The following is a 20,122-nucleotide window of genomic DNA, read 5'->3' as shown; positions in this document are numbered from 1 at the left end:
TTGAGGGTTGTTTCCATAACTAGACACATAAAACAGTTTCATTCGATTAATCATACATTCGTTCTCCGAACTTCGTGGGTCACCCTTTTCCAGTTGTTCTTTAACAGCATTAAGGTAAATATCAGAACCAAAATGAAATCTAAAAGTAGAATCCCATAATGCAAGTAGCAAAAGCACCATACAAGACAGGATTATGACATGTTCTACAATGAACACAAAGATGACCCTAGTAGCCATTTGTATGGCAACATTGACAACAACGGCTATTACATAGATGGTCAGGGAGGCCATGTTGGAAAGACGTTCATAGTGAGTCTGGGTTCCAACTGAAGGGAAGAAAAACCCCATGGAGATGCATATAAAGACAGTGCCAGTAAGTTTAGATAGTTGATCTTGAGCAGAAGGCATGGAAGTGGTGAGATCTACAGGGAGTTTTGTAGCTATTGCAAGAAGTGTGAGGGTAAGGGAATTGAGTGAGAAGAATCGACATGGTATCCATGACTTCCTAGAACGCAGTCCATACAACAGATCAAAAATCATAAATAGAAAACATACCGAGGTGGCCGCAGCTGTATATAAGCCAATCAAAGGAATTGGAGAAGAATAATTGTGATCATTGGATGTCACATTCAAGCTTGAATGATTCTCCACATGCCTTTCTTTTGGTTGAACAAGCAAGTCGTCTTCTTCTTGTTACATATATAACAAGGACTATGCATTTTATATTATTTTTTGGATGTATTTTGGTCCATATGAATTGTATATTATATAAATTTCTATTTAATCAATGTCATTAACGCGTCCTAAGAACCTTCCTGCTCACTCAACCAACCTTCCTGCCACTGCGTTTTTGTCAATATTAGATATTAATCCTCATGTTTTCAAACTGATGTCATTCCCCTTGACCTTGGTCTTGTATCACAGACAAAAAGAAGATGACGTAAATGATCTTGTCTTCAACCTTAAGTCAAAATCTTCTTATTTTTTACCTAGAAAATATACCATTTTCAAGCTCAACACCAAGAAGATGCATCATTTTTAACTTATTCAACCTCTTCTTCAATCTATTATCTTTTAACGCGTTGGAAAATATCATTTATTTTTCTATGGAAATCTATTCTTCTCCCACCAAAAATCGTAATCTGATTCTTGATGTTAGAAGGAGATAGAATCTTCAATTTTCTTGTCCTCAATATCTTATAGTAATCCTTGATTCACTACAGTAAAACAGGGCTATAGCAACGGTCGTGACGGTCGTTATAGGGGAAAATACCGTCACAAAAAGCATGTAGCGACGGCCAGGGAGACCGTCGGTAGTAGTTACTAATAGTCCCATCGCTCCAACTATTCATATACATGATTTATAGCGACAGCCGCTATTGACCGTCGCTATAGGGTATCATTTAAAAAAAAAATTTACTCTTTAGCTACGCCTTTGGCCGTCGCTGTAAAGGTTTTTGAAGAAAAAAACAATTAATTTTACACCAGCCCCCTCATGTATTGCAGAATATTGGAGATACCCCTACATTTTGAAATTGGTGACCTTGACCCCAATTACCATTTACCCATATGAAAAGACCCAAATGCCCACTCTACCAGAGTTCATTGCAAAAATTACAAATATGCAATGGACATGGAGTAATTACAAAAATTAATGGACATGGAGTAATTACAACTAATTAGTTGCCTTTGTTGAGGTCTTGATAGGATATGAAGCATCCGTGGCTATACCACATATTCCCTCTTCATCGGCTATGCCGCGCTGCATTCTTATGTAACCTTTCTCACCCCATTCTGGTCCCCATGAGTTCTTTACTATCCAATACTTGATCGCCACCCCATGATCTAGTTTTTTACCACAATCTCCCGTGAATACGCCCTGTGATCATAGTCAAGTCGATCCATGCATATAAATTAAATTCAAAAGATTGAGGCCATACCCTCTTTAAGCTAAATTTTTAGGCTGTTTAGATAAATGGGCCAAGATTGGTTTTTAGAATTAACAACAAAAAGGTAAGACTCTGACCCTTACTGGATGGGCTAGAATGGCCTTACATCTAGTCCAAACTTGGCCCATTAACACCCTTAGATAGGGTAGAATGATACAAACCAAACCAATATACCAAGACATTAATGCTATAATGGTGTAGAAATTACCACTGTGATAATTTTGTAGATAGTTAAAGAGAGCTTCTATTGCCACACAACTTTTGCTAACACCACCCTAAATATGTGTTAGTCTTTGGTGATTTACACATGAATTGGGGTGGCGTTAGCAAAAGTTGGTGTTGTAATAGAATCTTTCTACTCAAATTCTTAAGCGAAATACCTCGGAGTAAAATTTGAAGTGAGAACCATCAGCGTCAATGGCAACAGACACGGGCTGATTAGCAACAGCTTTCGTCAAGGCATTCACGTTGTTGGCAGGTACATTTTCATGTCCATCAATTGATACCGCACGAGAATCTATTGTCCAACATCCTCAGACTCTCCAATATAACCTGAAATGGGAAACTATTGAACCTCAAAAGCTATTCGTATTAGATCCATAATTAATAAAGAAATGCAGCTCCATGATTTTCTAGTGATTGGCATATACTCACTTGAATGGTTGTGATGAATCAAGCTGCACCGTGACAGGACCATTGTTAACCAAATTAACCTTCCATAATCACAAGAAGAAAGAGTCAGACTATCCTTCAATTTATAGCAATATTTATATGGATGATTCCAATTCTATGAAAGATTGTAACTAGTAGTGATATATCAAATAAATGAGCAACTCAAGAAGGAGGCCAAAGAAGATGGCAATACCTCGGCTAGATCTTCTACAAGGCATTGGAGCTGGCCTGTCTTTGGAGAGTTGGAATATCGAGTTTTGCCTGTTTCAATTCCATGGTGTGGACGCCATGGGAGATGGTGATGTGGGTGCCATTGCCTTTGGGGGGAAAGCAATTGGAGCATGAGATGGTGGTGTGATCATCCTCACTAAAAACCAGCCACTCGACCCATCTTCTTATAGGCCCAATGACCATGTGTGGCATCAACTTCCAAGACGTCTATGGATCCCAACCAAGCCACATGATTAGATCAGCAGTATTGTCTATGGATCCCAACAAGCCACATGACTAGGTGAGTTATATTTCAAGCAACTAGAGACAAAAAAAAAAGGTGGGCATGAAAGTGTCCAAACCACTCTGATACATACCATATCCAAGCGTTCATCTTTGGGTCCAACTCTAGTTCTATCGTCACATTTTTGCTGATTTATCACCCATTGTTCCCTGAGCTTCTTTATCGATTCCTAATATTCCATTTGGTATTGAAGTCTCTCATTCTATAATAAAGTAAAATAGGAAGACAACAAAAAGTCAGACACTATTAAGAAAATTAAATTAAACACTACATGGAGCATGACAAGCATGAGCATCTGACAAAATCCATGTCAACAACAAAATACACCAATAGGAATGAGTAGTGATGGAGGATAGCACAACTCCCAGGGGGAGTTATAGTCTCACCTAAGGTGGGGATTCTCCCAGAGATACCAACAAAAGGGGGGGAAAATTGAAAAAATAGAGAACCATAACAAATGAGAATACACATGAAAGAGTGGGCTAACAAGAAAAGCAAGAAAAATGTGAAACTGATAATTGACAGATGCATTTATGCTGCAAAATGCAAGTGGAATTATGAATTATTCTTATCACACACAGCTTTCAGGATTGGACAGCCTGTGACAACCAGAAATAAAAATTAAAAAAAAAAAAAAAAAAAAAATCTACCATAAATAATAATCTGGACTCGACAAAGAGATGCTTATGCCCATCACTGGATCAGTCCTTTATTTAAAATTTAACCAAGATGGTGCATAAATAAAAACTAAGATGAATGTCATCATTCATACATAAAAACTAATAGCTTTGTCCTTCTACCTACCTTTTATTGCTTTCTACCGTACTAAGATGGAAGCCTCTTACTCATCCACACCCAACCCATTCCCACCACCAGCACCTTTCATATCTAAGAGTAAGCCTCTTACTCTTGGGGGTCCAATGCATGCTATGTGCCAAAGTTCAGAGTGTTCTCATTGGTTGAGAAGCTATGGGTCAACTCTGCTCCAATTGCCGTGTTGGTCAGGGGGCTCACTGTTTTAATGAATTTTGTATTTAGTCGTTAATTTGTATTATATGCACATCACAAGACCATTTGTAAAATAAATAAAACAATGTGTAGATACCCTATTCATGCATCATCATCAATCAAACCATTGAACTGTCTTTCACCACCATTGGACCAAAACAAGTCCACTAAATCCTTGTGAAGGATTCCACAATTTATACAATACGTAGTTCATATAATGAATGAAAGAAACAACATGATACTCCCACACTACACTAAAATGGTGCAATATGTGTGTAACACAACAGTAAACAAATCCAACCTGAATGCACAAGAAAGTGAGTAGTAAACCCCACTGAGAAAGTGAGGAAACAAGCATTCAAGAATTACAACCAAATTAACAAGAAATACTTAATACAAAGAAGCAAGACAATGATCGGTTCTCCATTTTTGTAACCCAGAACCGAACCGCAACTTGTTCCAAACCAAACCAAACCACCCCAAAGCTATCGAAATTAACGACTAAATACAAAATTCATTAAAACAGTGAGATGCACTTCCACATGTTTATGATCACTTAGTGGAAGGTGCAAAAGCAGGGTATCCTACAGAACCATTGTTCAATGGGTCTAATCTTGGAATTTTTTAACCCCAAATTGACAAGATGAAATCAAAGTAGCATGTTTGGGGAATTTAGGAATAGGGGTTCAAAAGTAAAAAATAAAAAGCTGATTGATATGGTTTGATCAATAGGAGTCAAATAAATTTTGGCTAGTGCTTCATCGACACACCATCCACGATTAGTATACACTTGTACAAAATTATACATCAGAATAACTTCATATCAAATTTCACAAACCATGAAATTGACCTAAAACAAAAATCCTTCACACAATTATATTCAAAATCAAAGATAATCTAACTAAGAAACTAAAACCAACATGACTAAAGTTTCATTGTTATCCAAAATCAAAGACAATCCAACTAAGAAATTGAAATAAACATGACAAAATTTTAATTGTTATCAAAAATCAAAGATAATCCAACCAAGAAATTGGCTTAAATAAGACAAATATTTTATTGTGGGTTCAACAATAAAATCAAAGAGAGAATCCCCAAATCAATAGTACCAAATCCAAAAAAATGTAATTTCTCTTACCATATTGTTCAACCATTTCTAACAATACTTTCTGACTCAAAGCATGCTCTGCAAACAAAATCTCCAATAAAGAATCAATATGAAAATTAAGTTGTTGCATTCTCATTTAACCCAAAAGAGAGTGAAACATGTGCTTACCTCAAGGGTCTACCATCCAACAAATAACCATATTGCAAGTGAATATACCAAATTGTTTTCTCCTCTTTCAAGTAAGTGACATATCTATAAGGGGGAAAAATGAAGAAATATGGCCTAAGATATGCCTTGACAAAAGATATAACTCAAGATAAGAGTTAATAGAAAAAATAGGATTCATGGTTGCCAAACCTAATTTTTGGGAGAAGGCATAGATGATGACGACAATAGAGATGATGGTGACTGCTTTCAGAAGCTAATTCAATCTGATCTTTGGGTTTAAGTTATTTTAGAGATACTCTCTGTTCTTATTTTTTTATACTAGCTTTGTAGAATCCATATGAATGATATTTTAGATGATTAGCACATTAAGTATTTTCAACACAACAGATGGTGTAAAAAATTCCAACATTCCTAATTATAATTCAAAAAGATGACTTAAATTAATAGGTCTAAAACTTTCAAATCCAAGTATGTTGAATTTGTTAGAATGTATTGAAATTTCATGGGAATGGGTATCGAAGTTGTGAAGCAATGTAGGAATTTTATATCTCAAATTTCTAAAAAGCAGTTAAGCAGTGCAAGTCTCTCCAAGCCCTATGGGTGCTTTAGGGTCTGTCTGTAATGTTTCTAATATAGTAGTCGGATATTGAAATTGTAACACATCAATGTTGCCACACTAACATTGAATAAAAATAGGAAATGCACAAAACATTGGAATTCAGATATACACGTTCAAGAATGTGTGTGAACATATGAGTTCACTTTTGCTATAACTCAGAAATCAAAAAATGCTTTGAAGTGGGTTGTTTTATGGATCTCTAAGGAGGTTTGGAGCTGTATCACACAACTTTAACCTAAAAAAAATCTGAAATTTAATTTTAAAGATCTAGACATGAAATGAGTTTTGAATTTTAAATAATGAAATAGAATACAGACTTGGAAAAGATAGAACCAAAAACCACTGTATAGTTGAACAAACCAAGAAATTTTAGCATCCCCCCCTGAAAAAGATAGAAAAACATAAATCAAATTAAAATTACTTAAAATTTTCGAAAAAGAATCTTTGTTACTTGAAAAAAAATCTAAAACTACCTCAAATCAACAAAATAAATCCTTCAAAATATCCAAAACGAAGAGACGAACCTACAATGCTTCAAACCTAAGGAGAAATCACAGACACAGAACACCATAAGATAATCAATCACAAAAAAAATACCTAAAACACCCAAGACGACCATTACCAAACCCTAGAATCACCATTTCCTTGTAGGACTTGACCAACAAAATGGGATTCACAAAAGCTCTCAAACTTTGTCACAAACATTCCAACTATTTACTGATCTAGTAGAGGGATTTAATATAGAATTTCTTAAATTTAAGTACAAAGCCATAAACCAGTGCTTGAAATCTCAGAAGAAAACACAAACTTCATGAATAAATTAGAAATCATAAGAGGAAAAACAAAAATTAAAGAGTTCGTACCACTACGATCCGAACAACCAAGAAGATCGGGAGAGAATGAGAGAATAAAAAAAACGCCATTGAAGCTGAAATCCGAAACTTTTGGATGAAGAAAAGTAAAATCATGTTTAGATTTTTACCTAGAATTATAGATCTAGCAAATGGTTTTGATTCTTCTTCATCTTCCTTCTACCTCTGATTTTCGACTCTTGATGCTTTTGATTCGAAGTTTTTGAGAACATTGCTTTCGTGAGGGAGAGAGAGAAGTAAGGCTTTGTCAGAGATTAGAGATTGACGGTTAAACAGATAGAGTGGTTTGAGAGAATTTAAACACATAGAGTGGTGAGTCAGCGAGATGGGGGTAAAATAAAGACTATGACAACGGTCAAATTTTGACCGTGACTAAAAGTTGTTGCTCTAGCTGATTTTTCTTGTAGTGATTTTTTTACCCAAAAGTCCATATAACTTCCGCTTCTCCAAAAGTCAGTCTTGTTCTCGTGGCTTGAAGATTGAAAAAGATGAGATCTTAAGTTTCAGCCTAAAGTAGAAGAAGAGAATGAAAAACTTCACGTTGAGGTTGAAGATGACTGGTTTTGGGGAGAAAATCAGCTAGACGTTGAAAATGATGGCATTTAGGTCATTTATGGTAGTCTCAAAGAGAAGTCATAAGTTAAGGGAGGTATTTCTGATTTACAAAAATATTAGAGAAGACCTTCAACGTGGACATGCCATCAGTAAGGATACTTAGAGAGGATCCGACGTTTTTCATAAATGAGGACTTCATCTAATAGATTTTTATCTTTTGGTCTACACCCCTAGCAGGGAGGGAACCCAATTACTACAAACTGAACATATAAAAATAACTCAAGCCTTAACAATGGCCATCATATTATTGTAACGCCTCATTCTCGACCATATGCAGACACATTTAAGTATTTGTGATAAGGCTTCGATGCAAATAAGTATGCTGCTGCTGATACAAACACTTACAAATACAAATCTAAATTTACAAAATGAAAAAGCATAAGATGGTTGCTAAGACATCTTATTTGGATTATCCTCTGTTATTGAGGTGGAACTTTGATTCATGCTTTGGTTATTAATAGAGTTGTTTTGCAGCATATTTAGTAATTTTGATTTGCTTGTGTGGTTTATATAATAGTCTCTAGAATTGGAGTTTCAATTTGATACATTGCTTATAATCTGTGTTTAATGGTCGAAAGGTTTATCTTTTGTTGGATAGCTGTAAAGGGCTTATACGGGGTTGAATTTAATAAAAATGAGTGAATTAGTTGTTTTTTTTTTTTTCTCCATCTATTTTTTTCCCCTGATTTTGATGAGCTGTTATTAATTTTGATAATGAGTGCTTTTATTTTTTTTTCTAGTTTTTCTCTAGACAGTTTTACAAGCTAGCTATGAGGGATTTAGAAAAATTGTACATTGTAGGCTAGTGGCTCAAGATAGAGGATTCATCATTCATGTTTCCTTCCCCAATAATTTGGGTGTTGGTCCTAGGAATTAGCCAGTAAAGGGAGGGGTTTATGGTGAGGTGCATTACCAGTGGCCTAGCTAGTGCAACCCTTAACTAGTATGATAATTTGCATTGCTTAATTCTAGGATTTTTGGAATTAAGTTTTGAACGAGTTCAATGGTCGAGGTTGCCTTGAGTTCACAATTGTGGTCACGTGTGGGAATTGGGCTTTGAATTGTGCCAAGAAGCTCACTAGCATGTTTGTGTAAATCTTAAAGAAATGTTTGCCTCATTCCTAAACTAGGGCGTAGGGGATATTTTAGACATCAAAGGGCAATGTGCTACGTGGGAAGTTACAAAAAACAATCACTGCTGGGTTTCTTTTCTTTTCCAATTTAGTTTGCTAAGATTTGGAGTTCTGTTCTAAGTGTAATGGGTTTCTTTTATTTTTTATTTAAACAGAAAAAACATAAGACAGGTGGTCGGCAACCCATAAGGACATAACTCTTCATCGATAGTCATACGAGGAGTGATGGTAGTGCTCTCACTCCTGAGCTGGCCAAATCCCTCATAAGTGATATCATTTTTTTGGTCAAATTTTTATTTATTTATTTTAAATTACTTATCATCTTAATATTTTCATTGTTTTGTAAGATCAATTAAACAATCTTATCAAAGAAGATCCTAACTCTGCCCATAAATATATTGACCATGATTTTATTTCCATTGTATGTATGACTTATATTATTTAATTTTAATTTTCTATTTGCATATATTATATTAATCATAGTTGTACATAGGTATTTGGAAAAAAAGGAAAATAGCATAGTAAGAGGTATGGGGGTGGAGTTTCAAAAATTTTATTACGTTATACAACTCAAAGTCGGAATTATACGGATAAGTTTGAAAGTGACATGATTCACTTAACTCAACTAGTTCATATAATAATGAAAGATTAAAAAAAAAAAAAAAAAAAAAAAAAAAAAAAAAAAAAAAAAAAAAAAAACAAGTATAAGAAGAAAAAATCATCTACATTTGAAATTGAAGGTCCTTCTGCTCAAGTAAGATGTAAAAATACTCTAACTTTTGAGATTCTTCAATTAATTTTTCATTAATATTTAATTCATATAAATGATGGATTAAATATTTAATCATAAACATTAATTTTATTTTATAGGGGACATCGGATTCCACAATTCCTAATAGGCAAGGAGGTGATCAGTATCAGAACTATTATCATCATTGAATAATGGCAGGGTATACTTATTGATGAACTTTTGAAGGAATGTGATCTACACCAAAGGAGAACTAATAGATCCTGAGAAGCCAGATAAGAAGTATTATTTAATTTGTATCGATGAGATCATTGACTCTTCGACCAAGCTAATGGATAGAGATAGACCCCAGGAGACTTTACTTGATATTCTCTATAGTGAAGTGATTAGATGGCCTATGAGTCACTGTCATGTCTTTTGAGAGATTCGTGTTTTGTTAACTTTTATGTAACACATTTTCACATATTACTTTGACTTATATTACTTAGATAAGTGAAATTTTTTTGTAAAATGTTAAATCTTTTTTTTAAAGTCTTATTATTCTTTGATTAGCATGGATGGGATGTGAATGGATGAGATGTATATGTGGATGTGGATATAGATGAGAATGGATGGGATGTGGATATGGATGGGAGTGGATAGGATGTAGATGTGGATATGTGATTTTTTGGCGGTATAGGTTAAAGACATTTGGCATTTGGGCACATAAAGAAATAGTCTTTGATTGGGTTTTACAGTAATTTGATTAGTTTTATTTTTCTTTGATTAGTATGGATAGGATGAGATGTGGATGTGGATGTGGATGTGGATGTGGATGAAATGTAGATGTGGAGGGGATATGATTTTTTAGCAGGTACAAGTTGAAGACATTTGACATTTGGGGACAAAGAAATAGCCTCTATTACAGTAATTCAATGGCTCAAAGCTGTCGAATTTATGATTTAATGCCAGATTCAATGGCTCCAAGACGTCGAATTTAGGTTTTTCAACGGTCCAAAGCCATAGAATTTAGTGATTTCAACTGTTCAAAGCCGTCGAATTTAGTTTTTCGACAGTTTTCAAAGTTGAAGAAAATAATTTATATGGCTTATAGCCGTCAATTTTGTTTTCGACATAGCCCAATCTGACAATCAATTTCAACGAGTTAGGCTGTCGAATTGTGAAAAATTCGACGGTTTTAGGCCTTCGAATTAAAGGTATTTTCACATAGTGGGAGGTATCTTAAATATTTGAGTCGCGATAAACTGATGTGGTTGACTAACACTCTTGACATGACAATGCACAAAACCATAGATATTTTTCGTTGGGATATACACAAGGAAAAAGATCTATGGTTATGTCCACATGCCACATCAAGAGCATCAGTTTAGCGAGTCAGTTTATCATTAGTCTAAATATTTAAGAACAAATATCTTTATAGGCATGAGGATAATTTCGTGGCACGCATCAATCAAAGACAAGGATTTCACCAGAATTTTGAAGTAGTACTTCAAAGTTTACTTGCGTGAGATGGTTCTAAAGGGTTTTAAGCAATGTAAACACCAGACCCACCAGAATGAACCAATGGTTCAACCATACAAATCATTGATCCTCATGAACCAGTTATTAAAATCTAAATAGTTATTATTACAAAAAATTATTTTTATTAGGATTTCTTCAAGGAAGGAAATTTAAGAGTTTGTAGAGTTGAAGAAAATTAAAAAAATTTCACAAAAATCTTTAATGTTTCCGCACTTTTTCATTGATTCATGAAATAGTCCTGAAATTTTCTCTTCTTTTTTTTTTTCGATTTGTAATTTTAATTTTTTTTTATCTTTTTTGGAACATGATTTCCCCGATGATAGCAGACCGGACCATAATTGGGCTTACCACAACCCATGTTCCAGCCATATCCGACAGGACTACTCCATGGGTACATGCACGGCCCACTCAACACATGTACTAGTAAATCAAGAAGCACGGCTTAATTTGGAATTCACAACCAAGATGAGCACACTGTTGTTAATTTTAATATATTACTAACAAGTTAACACTGCCGAATCACGTAAATCCTTATATGTGATTTTTGTCTCTTTGTTGTTTGGTTTTTTGACATGATCTAATAACCTTTATTTATAAGGAATCATAATTATTCTTTTACTTAGGGTACGGATGGTGCTTGAAAACTACGTGTCAGCTAGCTTAGTTGGTAAAATCTTGTTATGCGAAAACACGCAGAATTAATTTTTGAACTCAACCTGACAGCCAGACTCAAAAACTCATTGACGTGTCATGCACAAAGAACCTTAAATTCTTTCACTCAGGACACACAACAGTACCCTTGGGATACAGAACTACAGATGGCAGGTTTTGTGTATCCCGAATGAAAGAATCTACAGTTCTTTGTGCATGACACGTGGGTGAGTTTTTGAGTCCGGCTATCACGTTGAGTTCAAAAATCATCACTCTTATCTATTTAGATAATTAATATCCAGTATTTGAGTAGATCCCACATAGTCAGTCCTGGAATACCAGCTGTGTTTCAAATCCAGCAACACTCTAGGAAAAGATTATATTGATCCATATATTTTCTATTGAGTGCTCCACATGACATGCATACGGGTTTCTAAAAATATTTGAATTCTTTTAAGATTAATGCTAGAGTGTGACCCCTCCTCAATGGGGGACACATGGGGAACATCTTGATATGTGGCATGCGTATGCCCGTAGATGTGTTTCTCTGAGGTACAAGTAATACGCATCTATGGACATGCATGCGCCACCACATGAAGGTGTCCCCCTGCTGAGTCACTCCAGCACGACTCTTCTTCCTTTAATTCAAATCATTTGTTAATCACAATACAAAAATATGTGAAATAATAATCACTTAAGGGAAAATTACTTAAAGAAATTTCTTTCTTAATACCCCTTTTAACTACTTTTGGGAATTAACTTCATAATCCAGTTAATAAACTTTTTCTTTCTTAATATATAATCGTCAAAATCTGGACAATTGTTAAGTTACCACCCAAAGATCAGTGGATTTAGAAAAAAGTCCCTCTATCACCCGTGTGATTCCTCATTTTCCTTAGATTTCATTTTCTATTTCAAAGTAATTTTCTACACTAAAACAAGGAAATATCTTCCTGCCCTTGGAAATGATTTTCTCACCTCCTGATGTGTTTGTTAACACTTTCCTTTATAGGTGCAATGAAATAATGAATTTTATTTTCCATTGAATTCATTTTCTAAAAGAATTCATATTCCCATGAACTTAGCAAATAAAATAAAATAAAGGTTTCTTTACTTCTTATTCGTGAGGTCTGAAGGTTCCATAGAATCTTTAGGTTGAAGAAGCCGGGTAAGAAAAAATGAGATAGCTTCTATTGCCACACCAACTTTTTTACTAACACCACCCAAGATGAGTGCTCTTTGGTATTATTTATTAGATATGAAATTGGTGTGGCAATAGAATCAATTTAATTTGAAAATACAGAGAAACAATAACCAAAATTGAAACAACAAAACAAATAATAATATTTAAATTCAATCCACTTCACCCCAACAAAGAATAGTAACTCTCTTAATTATATTTATAAAAAAAAAAAAAAAGCCCTTTTACCACATAATACAAATTCAATAATATTTGACGCCATCTCTCTCTCTCTCTCTTGAGGTTCTCTTGAGAGGAAGATAATTTTGTAAAATTCATAGTTTAATTTTCATATAATATTTCATTTATTGTTGAGGATAAGTTTTGAACTCAAGACTTCTTGAATGTTTTCTTGTAAAAAGTAGTACTTTCCTTTTTTGGTGAAACATAAAAGACCTCTTTTCTTTTTCCTTTTTTATTTTACTTTACTTTATTAGTTTTGAAAGTTGTAAAAACATCTCTTCTTTCTTTACTCCCACATTAGGTAAATACAAGGAAGTTCTCAACTTATTTATGATCCTTCTCTTTTTAATGCTTGAGTGTGAGAGAGATAGAGACTGGACCTCGCGCCCACATGGGGGCCCAAGGCACTGTGGAACTGCAGTCCATTGAGTTTGGGGCCAACCTATCGGAAAACCTTAGTGCGCGTGTGCACATACGATGCACGCACATGGGGGTGCAGATTTCAGGATTTCTTCTTCTCCAATACAAATCTTGCTACTTGTAAAGAGTTCAATCTATCGAGTTCGCCGTAGATCTGCTATTTCGCTATTTCTGAGTGCACGGTTAGCAGACAGTGACTTTTGAATCTTGGAAACAAAGCGCTTGGAACCGATTGCACTGAGGATTCAATCCTAAGGAGGGGAAATTGATTTTAGATGATGTTCCTAGATTTGACGACTTAGAGTTGTCAAACTTCTCCCATCCTTCACTAATTTGACAGTTACGGCCTGGTGAAAAAAAAATTGATAATGAAAAATTCGACATCAATTTGACCTCTTGGTCCGTCGACATTGTACTTCCATCCATGGATCTCATAACGACTTCAGAACAATGTTTCTTTACTGAAGATTTAATGCATTTGTTATACTTCAATATATATTTGGCCATCATCCATTTAGCTTTGTTACGGAGATTTGCGGCATTCATTTTTGTGTCGATGAAATAAATGATTTCAAAGGCTTCATTTAATTAGATGTGAACTAGAGAAGCATTGAGGGAATCCGGCAGTGAAACAATGGCCATTCTTACAAGGAGCACAATTGAAAGACAAGATATTTGATTGTTTGATGAAACTTGAAGCTTGTTAGCAAAAGAGAACTCTTGATGATATAGAGTATTAGTTTTGCTAAAGAGTTGGAACATATGAGTTGGAGAATCGATCTTATATTTCTTGGTCAACCTCTTCATATCCTCATTACTTTTCTTCCGTATCCACCTGATCAATCTTGTCTCATACAAACAAGGTAGTTCTTCTCTCACTAAATCTGTGGCTTGACCATTTCTTTATTTAATCTCAACCATTGATTTGTTTTTTACCATTTAAACTACAATTGTGAACCGTTGCGTCTGTTATGGACCGATGGCTTATTGTTTATAAAATAAGTTTGTTCCTTTTTTGTTCAAGTACAGAAAATGTGTATTACAAACTCTCTCTGATCTTTCTTCTTCTCCGATACGAATCTTACTGCTTGTAAAGAGTTCGATCTAATCAAGTTCGCCGTAGATCTGTTATTTTCGAGTGCACGGTTAGCAGACAGTGACTGTTGAATCTTGGAAATCAAGCGCCTGGAACCGATTGCACTGAGGATTCAATCCTAAGGAGGTGAAATTGGTTTTAAAGACAGCGACTTCTCCGTGCCTCAGTCACCAATAAGTTCTTCCAATTTTCTCGAATTATTTACATTATTGGTTCACGTTGGTCTCTGAATCTGAATCGAGCTCGAGACCTAAGAGAGACACGTGGAGGGACTGAGAGACGGTTTGGTCAATGTTGGTGGTGGTGGTAATGGAGATCGGACATGATGGAGGACTGGTTTTGGGGGCCTTTCATTTTAGAGAATTTGAGGTTGTAGAAGGAGACTGGAGGGCTAGTTTTTGAATAGGTGGTGGGAGTGTGATTGATGGAAGTAGGTATGGTACTTGAGAGAAGAAATTGGGATAGATTTGTTAAGGTGGGTGGAAGTGATTTTAAGAGGGATTAAGTCTGGACATGTGTAGGGCTAGGATGAATGGTGTGAAATGTGTAATGATGTTGATGATTGGACATGTGTAGGGCTAGGATAAATGGGGTCAATGTACATTGAATTTGATATCTTGATGAGATATGATAAAGTGGGGGCCAATTGTGTTGGTGTTTATGAAAGGTTGGATTGTGTCGAGTTGAGTTGAGTTGATTCGATTTGGGCTTTGATTGGATGTATTTAGGTGAATGAATGGTGAATTAATGAGTGAATTGAACCGAGTCAAGTTGAGTTGACTCGATTTGAGGGCAACGTGGGCAATGAGAATTTTCAATTTTCTATCTCTATTCTATTTTTTTCCATTTCTAGCTCTTTGTCAATCTCTCAATTCTCGGGCTCTTTGGTTGTGCAATTTCTAGGTGTCTACACCTATGACATTATTGGTGTAAATGCATGTGAATTGTTCTACAGAATTAGCTGCTTCAATGGGATCTTTCCTCCTGGTCAGTACAGAAATTATCAAATCCAACCAAGTTAGATATCCGTACATGGTAAACCATTTCCAAAGCTTATTAGTATCATAAATCCAGGCAATCCATTGGGGTAATGGGGATGGGCATAGCCATACTAGTATGTTTTATCTCCCACACCATATTGTTTCGTTTTTTCTAATTCTTCTTTGATGGTTAACGTCATGTGTTTATCTCTCATCAACTTCATCGACACACTGAGAAACAGATTACATGGGAAGTCACATACGCATATTGTTCTTTTCTTGTTCTTCAATGGTTCTCCAAATTGATCTTGAAAACAGTGAGAAGAAACATAATTTTGTGTTGTACATCTATTCGCCCACAGTGATCTGAGAAACTAGTGTTTTTTTTTTTTTCCTCTTGTAAATGGCGATTGTATCTTTAATGTGTTACAAGAAACTTCTTTAATTAGGATGTTATAAAAGAACATTGGAGGAAATACCAGCTCCCATCTTATATGGGGCAGCTTTTTGAAAGAGTAGTGATATTGTCAGGTGCCTTAGGCAAGTAGAAGCTAAGCTTACTAAGGTTCAGTATATTAAAAACAATTTACCATAGAGATTGAAGAGCTTTAAGATGAAAGGTTTTGGGAAAAAAATCAAGGGCAGGACTATTTGAATTAGGTTTCGGTTCGGGCCAGCCCTCAAAAGGGAAGACCCATGCCCCACCCGACCCTATCCTGCCTGCCAAGCTGGGTTGGGCGAGGGCTTGCACGGTTATATTCAAATCCTTGGGTGGAATTCAATTTTAACTCCTTTTGCCTCATAACCTGATCTTCAAATATAGGTCTAGTGATGGGGACATCAACATTTGAAGAGAAGAGGTTTATTTATTATTATTTTGTCTGTGTGCGTGTTTTTAGGCTTTTTTTTCATTTTTTATTGATCAATGGTCATAGTACAAATGTTTGGAGGTAATTTGGTAATTTTAACATATCTTTTATTTAAGTTTATAGGCTAAATTTTTTTGGAGATATTAAGTTGCAAAAAATGAGAGTTCTATTTTTTTTCTTTATTTGGTACTCTGGTTTTATTAAGATTCTTAGATTAATTTTCATTATACATAAATTGTATTTAAGATTTATTGAAAGATAGTTTGATGGATAAGGAATAAGTTTTTTTTTTTTAAATAGAGGTGGTTGTTGTGAGTTCTCCATCAATCTTGGTGTGATTCTAAGATTTTATCTTTTGTTTTTTTTTTTTCTTTCTTTTAATCTTATTCAAGAATCTTTCTACCCCCTCCCCCTCCAGTTTTATTTTATTTTATAATTTTATAACTCTTTACTTATCATTTTTTTTTTCTTTTAATTTTCTCGTTCTTAATTTTCTTGCATTCTTAATTTTTGAAATCTACACACTTCAATCTTTGATCCTATTAAAAATATTATAATTGCAGAATTTTGTATTACACCTTTCAATAGATAAAGTCACTGGGATTGTGGGTGCAATTGCAATACATGAAAATTAAACGTCGCAATCCAAATCCTTTTGGGTGCAATCTATCCTTTTGTGGAGGCCTGTGTTAGAGGGGGTGATAGAAAATCATTGCACTTGAAAAAAGCATATTTTTTTAAGGCCTCTTATAACAATATTTGATACAATTAGAACAAAAAATAGTTGTTCAAATTCGGTGAATAGGAATTCCGAATTAACAGTTGGGATCCAACATTCAAGAATGTCACATATCCTTATGACAATTAAATCAGAATTATTGGATTTTAAGGTCTCTTATAATATCCAACTAATCCTCGGGGCACTTGCAATATCTTCCCCTAACATGCACTAGTTAATTTCTGGGATAAATCCCTGAAGGTGGCTCCTAATGGGGATTTAAATCTTAAGGATTATAATTCTACAATTTAGAATATAAGTAAGGATTAGAACCAATGTAGAATCTTCTAGTAGGGAGCTTATCAGGTGGAAGCAGGACTATCATGGCTCCGATATCAGCTGCAGTATCGGCCGTGTGATTGCCTTTGCCACGGGTCATTGAGGTTTGAGTGAATCCAGGGCAAAAACAATTTACACTTAAACCATTTCCCTCGTAACGCTTTGCAAGAAGTCTTGAATACGCATTGAGTGCAAGTTTTGATACTGAGTAATCGGTCCAGACCATCGGCCACCCTTCCTCTTTCCATACACCGATCTTCACGTCTTTAAGGAACCGACTCACTACAAACTCAATACGCTCCTTCGATAGCTTTTCTTCATCTTCCAATATCCCCTTCACTATTGGGTTGCTCACCTTCTACATTCAAAGAAACCAATGTTTTACAAGTTAACCAAATTTTATCATCAAAATTACCCATATAAATGTAGAAGAAAATGTTGTTCAACTTACATTTAATAAGCCCAACCGTGAGCTGATGTTAAGTATTCGACTTATGGAGTTGGATCGATGAAACAGAGGTAGAAGGGATTGTGTCAGGAGCTTCGGTCCATAGAAGTTAGTTTTGACAACGGTTTCAGCGTGCTCCACCGAATTCTCGTTTATCTCATTAAATGAGACTGCGGCATTATTCATCTAAGGAGATTTTTCAATTAAAAATGAAAAATCGTTTAGATTCAACATTGATCTTAAAACTCAATCCGATATGCAAAATGCACAAACGTATATAATAGAAAATCTTGTCTAGAAGTTACAAAAGTAATACCAAACACAACCAATAATAAATATAGAGAGCATTTATTGCCATACCAACTTTTACTATCGGAATCCTAAGATATACTTTGGTAATTTAAATATGAATTGGGGTGCCATTAGCAAAAGTTGGTGTGGCAATATAATCACTCTAAATATATTTTATAGTGATAAAGCCATATCTCTCTAAATTTTCTTGAACATTTGAGAGAGTTAGGCTAATGTGACTTACTTAAACGCACTCCCACCCTTCTAAGGGATGTTGGATTCTTACATAGATTGTCACATTAGCAAAATAACACCTCAGCCTTCTAAATTTCATGGACTGGATTAGTTTTTTTAACTAAACAAAAAAAAATTACAAAATTATTTGAATTTTAAATCTAAAATTCAACGGTGAAAGCTATCTTTCCGAATTTTTTTCGAAGTTCTTAGAATTTTGTGCTTTATGACCCTATGACATCGGATTATGTTTTTGGATGCTACAAATTGATGCAATCCACTCCAAGGTAAGTTGAGTAACAAATTAATGCATCGGTTTTAATTTTATGATGTGGAACCCCATTTCAAAGTTTGTTGAATAATAAACTCCATAAAATAAAGTTTCCTTAGAGTTGTCAGAACTCCAAGAGAGTTTTTGTAATAAAAATACAACAATTAAGTCTGTCGGATAATTAAAAAAGAAAAATTCCAAATTTCACTTAGAGATCATTAAAAAAAAAAAAAAAAGGGCCTTGACTTTAGGTGAAGATGGTATGAGAGAGAGTGAGTTACGAGAATATCCAACGCTCCATAAGCTTCGCTGAACCACGAAACAAAGGCGTGGATAGAAGATGAATCCATCAAATCAAGACGAAAAATTCCACGTTGAGACCTCGAGATCTGAGTAAGTCAACAGCGTTGTGTCCCCTCGACACATCTCTACAAGTAAGGATGACGGTCAACCCTAGCTTTGCCAACCTCTTCACCAAAGCAAATCCAATCCCTTTGTTTCCTCCAGTAACCACTGCAACTGTCTCCTTCGACCACCATCTACACAACACCACCCCACCCATCATTTTAGAGAGAGAGAGAGAGATGACACTTCACCTGGTTGAGGAGGAAGAAAGGTCAAGATCCTTTGAACCCATTGAAGAAATGCTAAACAAGTTGGTGAGAGAAGCTATCTGTGGATTTACTTTTCTAAGTGCTTCTGACTCTTGTAGGGAGTCAGAAGCATGATAAGGATGCTTGGATAAATAGCTTCTAGAGAGAACTATTTTACTTTGAAATCATTTTGGTGCTTTTTCACAAAGTACCGATGAAGATAATTTTCTGAACTACTCTTGTGCAGAGCCACAAAACACCATCAAAATAATGGAATTGAGACAAGTATGCCCCTCATTAATTTTAAAAATTATAAACATACCCTTAAAAAAATAATTTGAATAGTATTATATTACTATCCATTGATGTGGGGGCAGCTTTTAGGTGTTGCATTTGGGAAAATTTGCCTCTCATAAAATTTGAAAATTACAGATATACCTTAAAAAATGTAATTGCAATAATATTATATTACTATCCATTGATGTGGTAGTAACATTTTGGCGTAGCATTTGAGACAATTATGTCTCTCATAAATTTTGAAAATTACAAACATATCCTAAAAAATGCAATTGAATAATATTATATTACTATCCATTGATGTGGTGGTAACCTTATAGTATAGCATTTGAATTTGAATTTCTAGTTCTTTTAAGTATTTACTCAATGATTTGTCCATGAAGATTCCAACCATAGTTGAAAGTTTCTTCTTGCAAGATTGATGTGAACAATTACATACAACTTTACTATCCATTGATATGGTGAAAGCTTCTACATACAACTTTGCTTACAATATCTTCCATTTGTTTATAATTATTAGGTGTTTATATAAGTTTTTAAGAATAAAAACAGTAACTACTTTTAT

At 34.8% G+C, this 20,122-nt stretch overlaps 1 long non-coding RNA gene and 1 pseudogene across 19 annotated transcripts; both read right to left on the bottom strand.

Moving 5' to 3' along the window:
• Nucleotides 1-1,431: 1,431 nt before the first annotated feature.
• Nucleotides 1,432-7,250, bottom strand: LOC147382187 (uncharacterized). Of its 19 annotated transcripts, none has more exons than XR_015173934.1 (11): nucleotides 7,021-7,234; nucleotides 6,512-6,578; nucleotides 5,609-6,420; nucleotides 5,420-5,503; nucleotides 5,282-5,329; nucleotides 3,940-4,148; nucleotides 3,209-3,337; nucleotides 2,815-3,059; nucleotides 2,604-2,662; nucleotides 2,330-2,501; nucleotides 1,432-1,879 (listed from the first exon to the last, which is right to left on the bottom strand). It is a non-coding gene; the product is annotated as an uncharacterized LOC147382187 (long non-coding RNA). The 19 variants fall into 19 exon arrangements; XR_015173937.1 differs by having other exon boundaries at nucleotides 6,356-6,420; nucleotides 7,021-7,196; XR_015173928.1 differs by having other exon boundaries at nucleotides 5,282-5,503; nucleotides 7,021-7,237.
• Nucleotides 7,251-17,342: 10,092 nt separating this feature from the next.
• Nucleotides 17,343-19,304, bottom strand: LOC147382186 (salutaridine reductase-like; annotated as a pseudogene).
• Between the last annotated feature and the right edge of the window lie 818 nt (nucleotides 19,305-20,122).

The sequence above is a fragment of the Akebia trifoliata genome, chromosome 16 (genome assembly GCF_017979445.1).
Source record: "Akebia trifoliata isolate Shusen 1 chromosome 16, ASM1797944v1, whole genome shotgun sequence".
In the NCBI taxonomy this organism is placed as follows: domain Eukaryota; kingdom Viridiplantae; phylum Streptophyta; class Magnoliopsida; order Ranunculales; family Lardizabalaceae; genus Akebia; species Akebia trifoliata.
The sequence above is the reverse complement of the archived record's forward strand: the minus strand, read 5'-3'. Positions and strand labels throughout refer to the sequence as shown.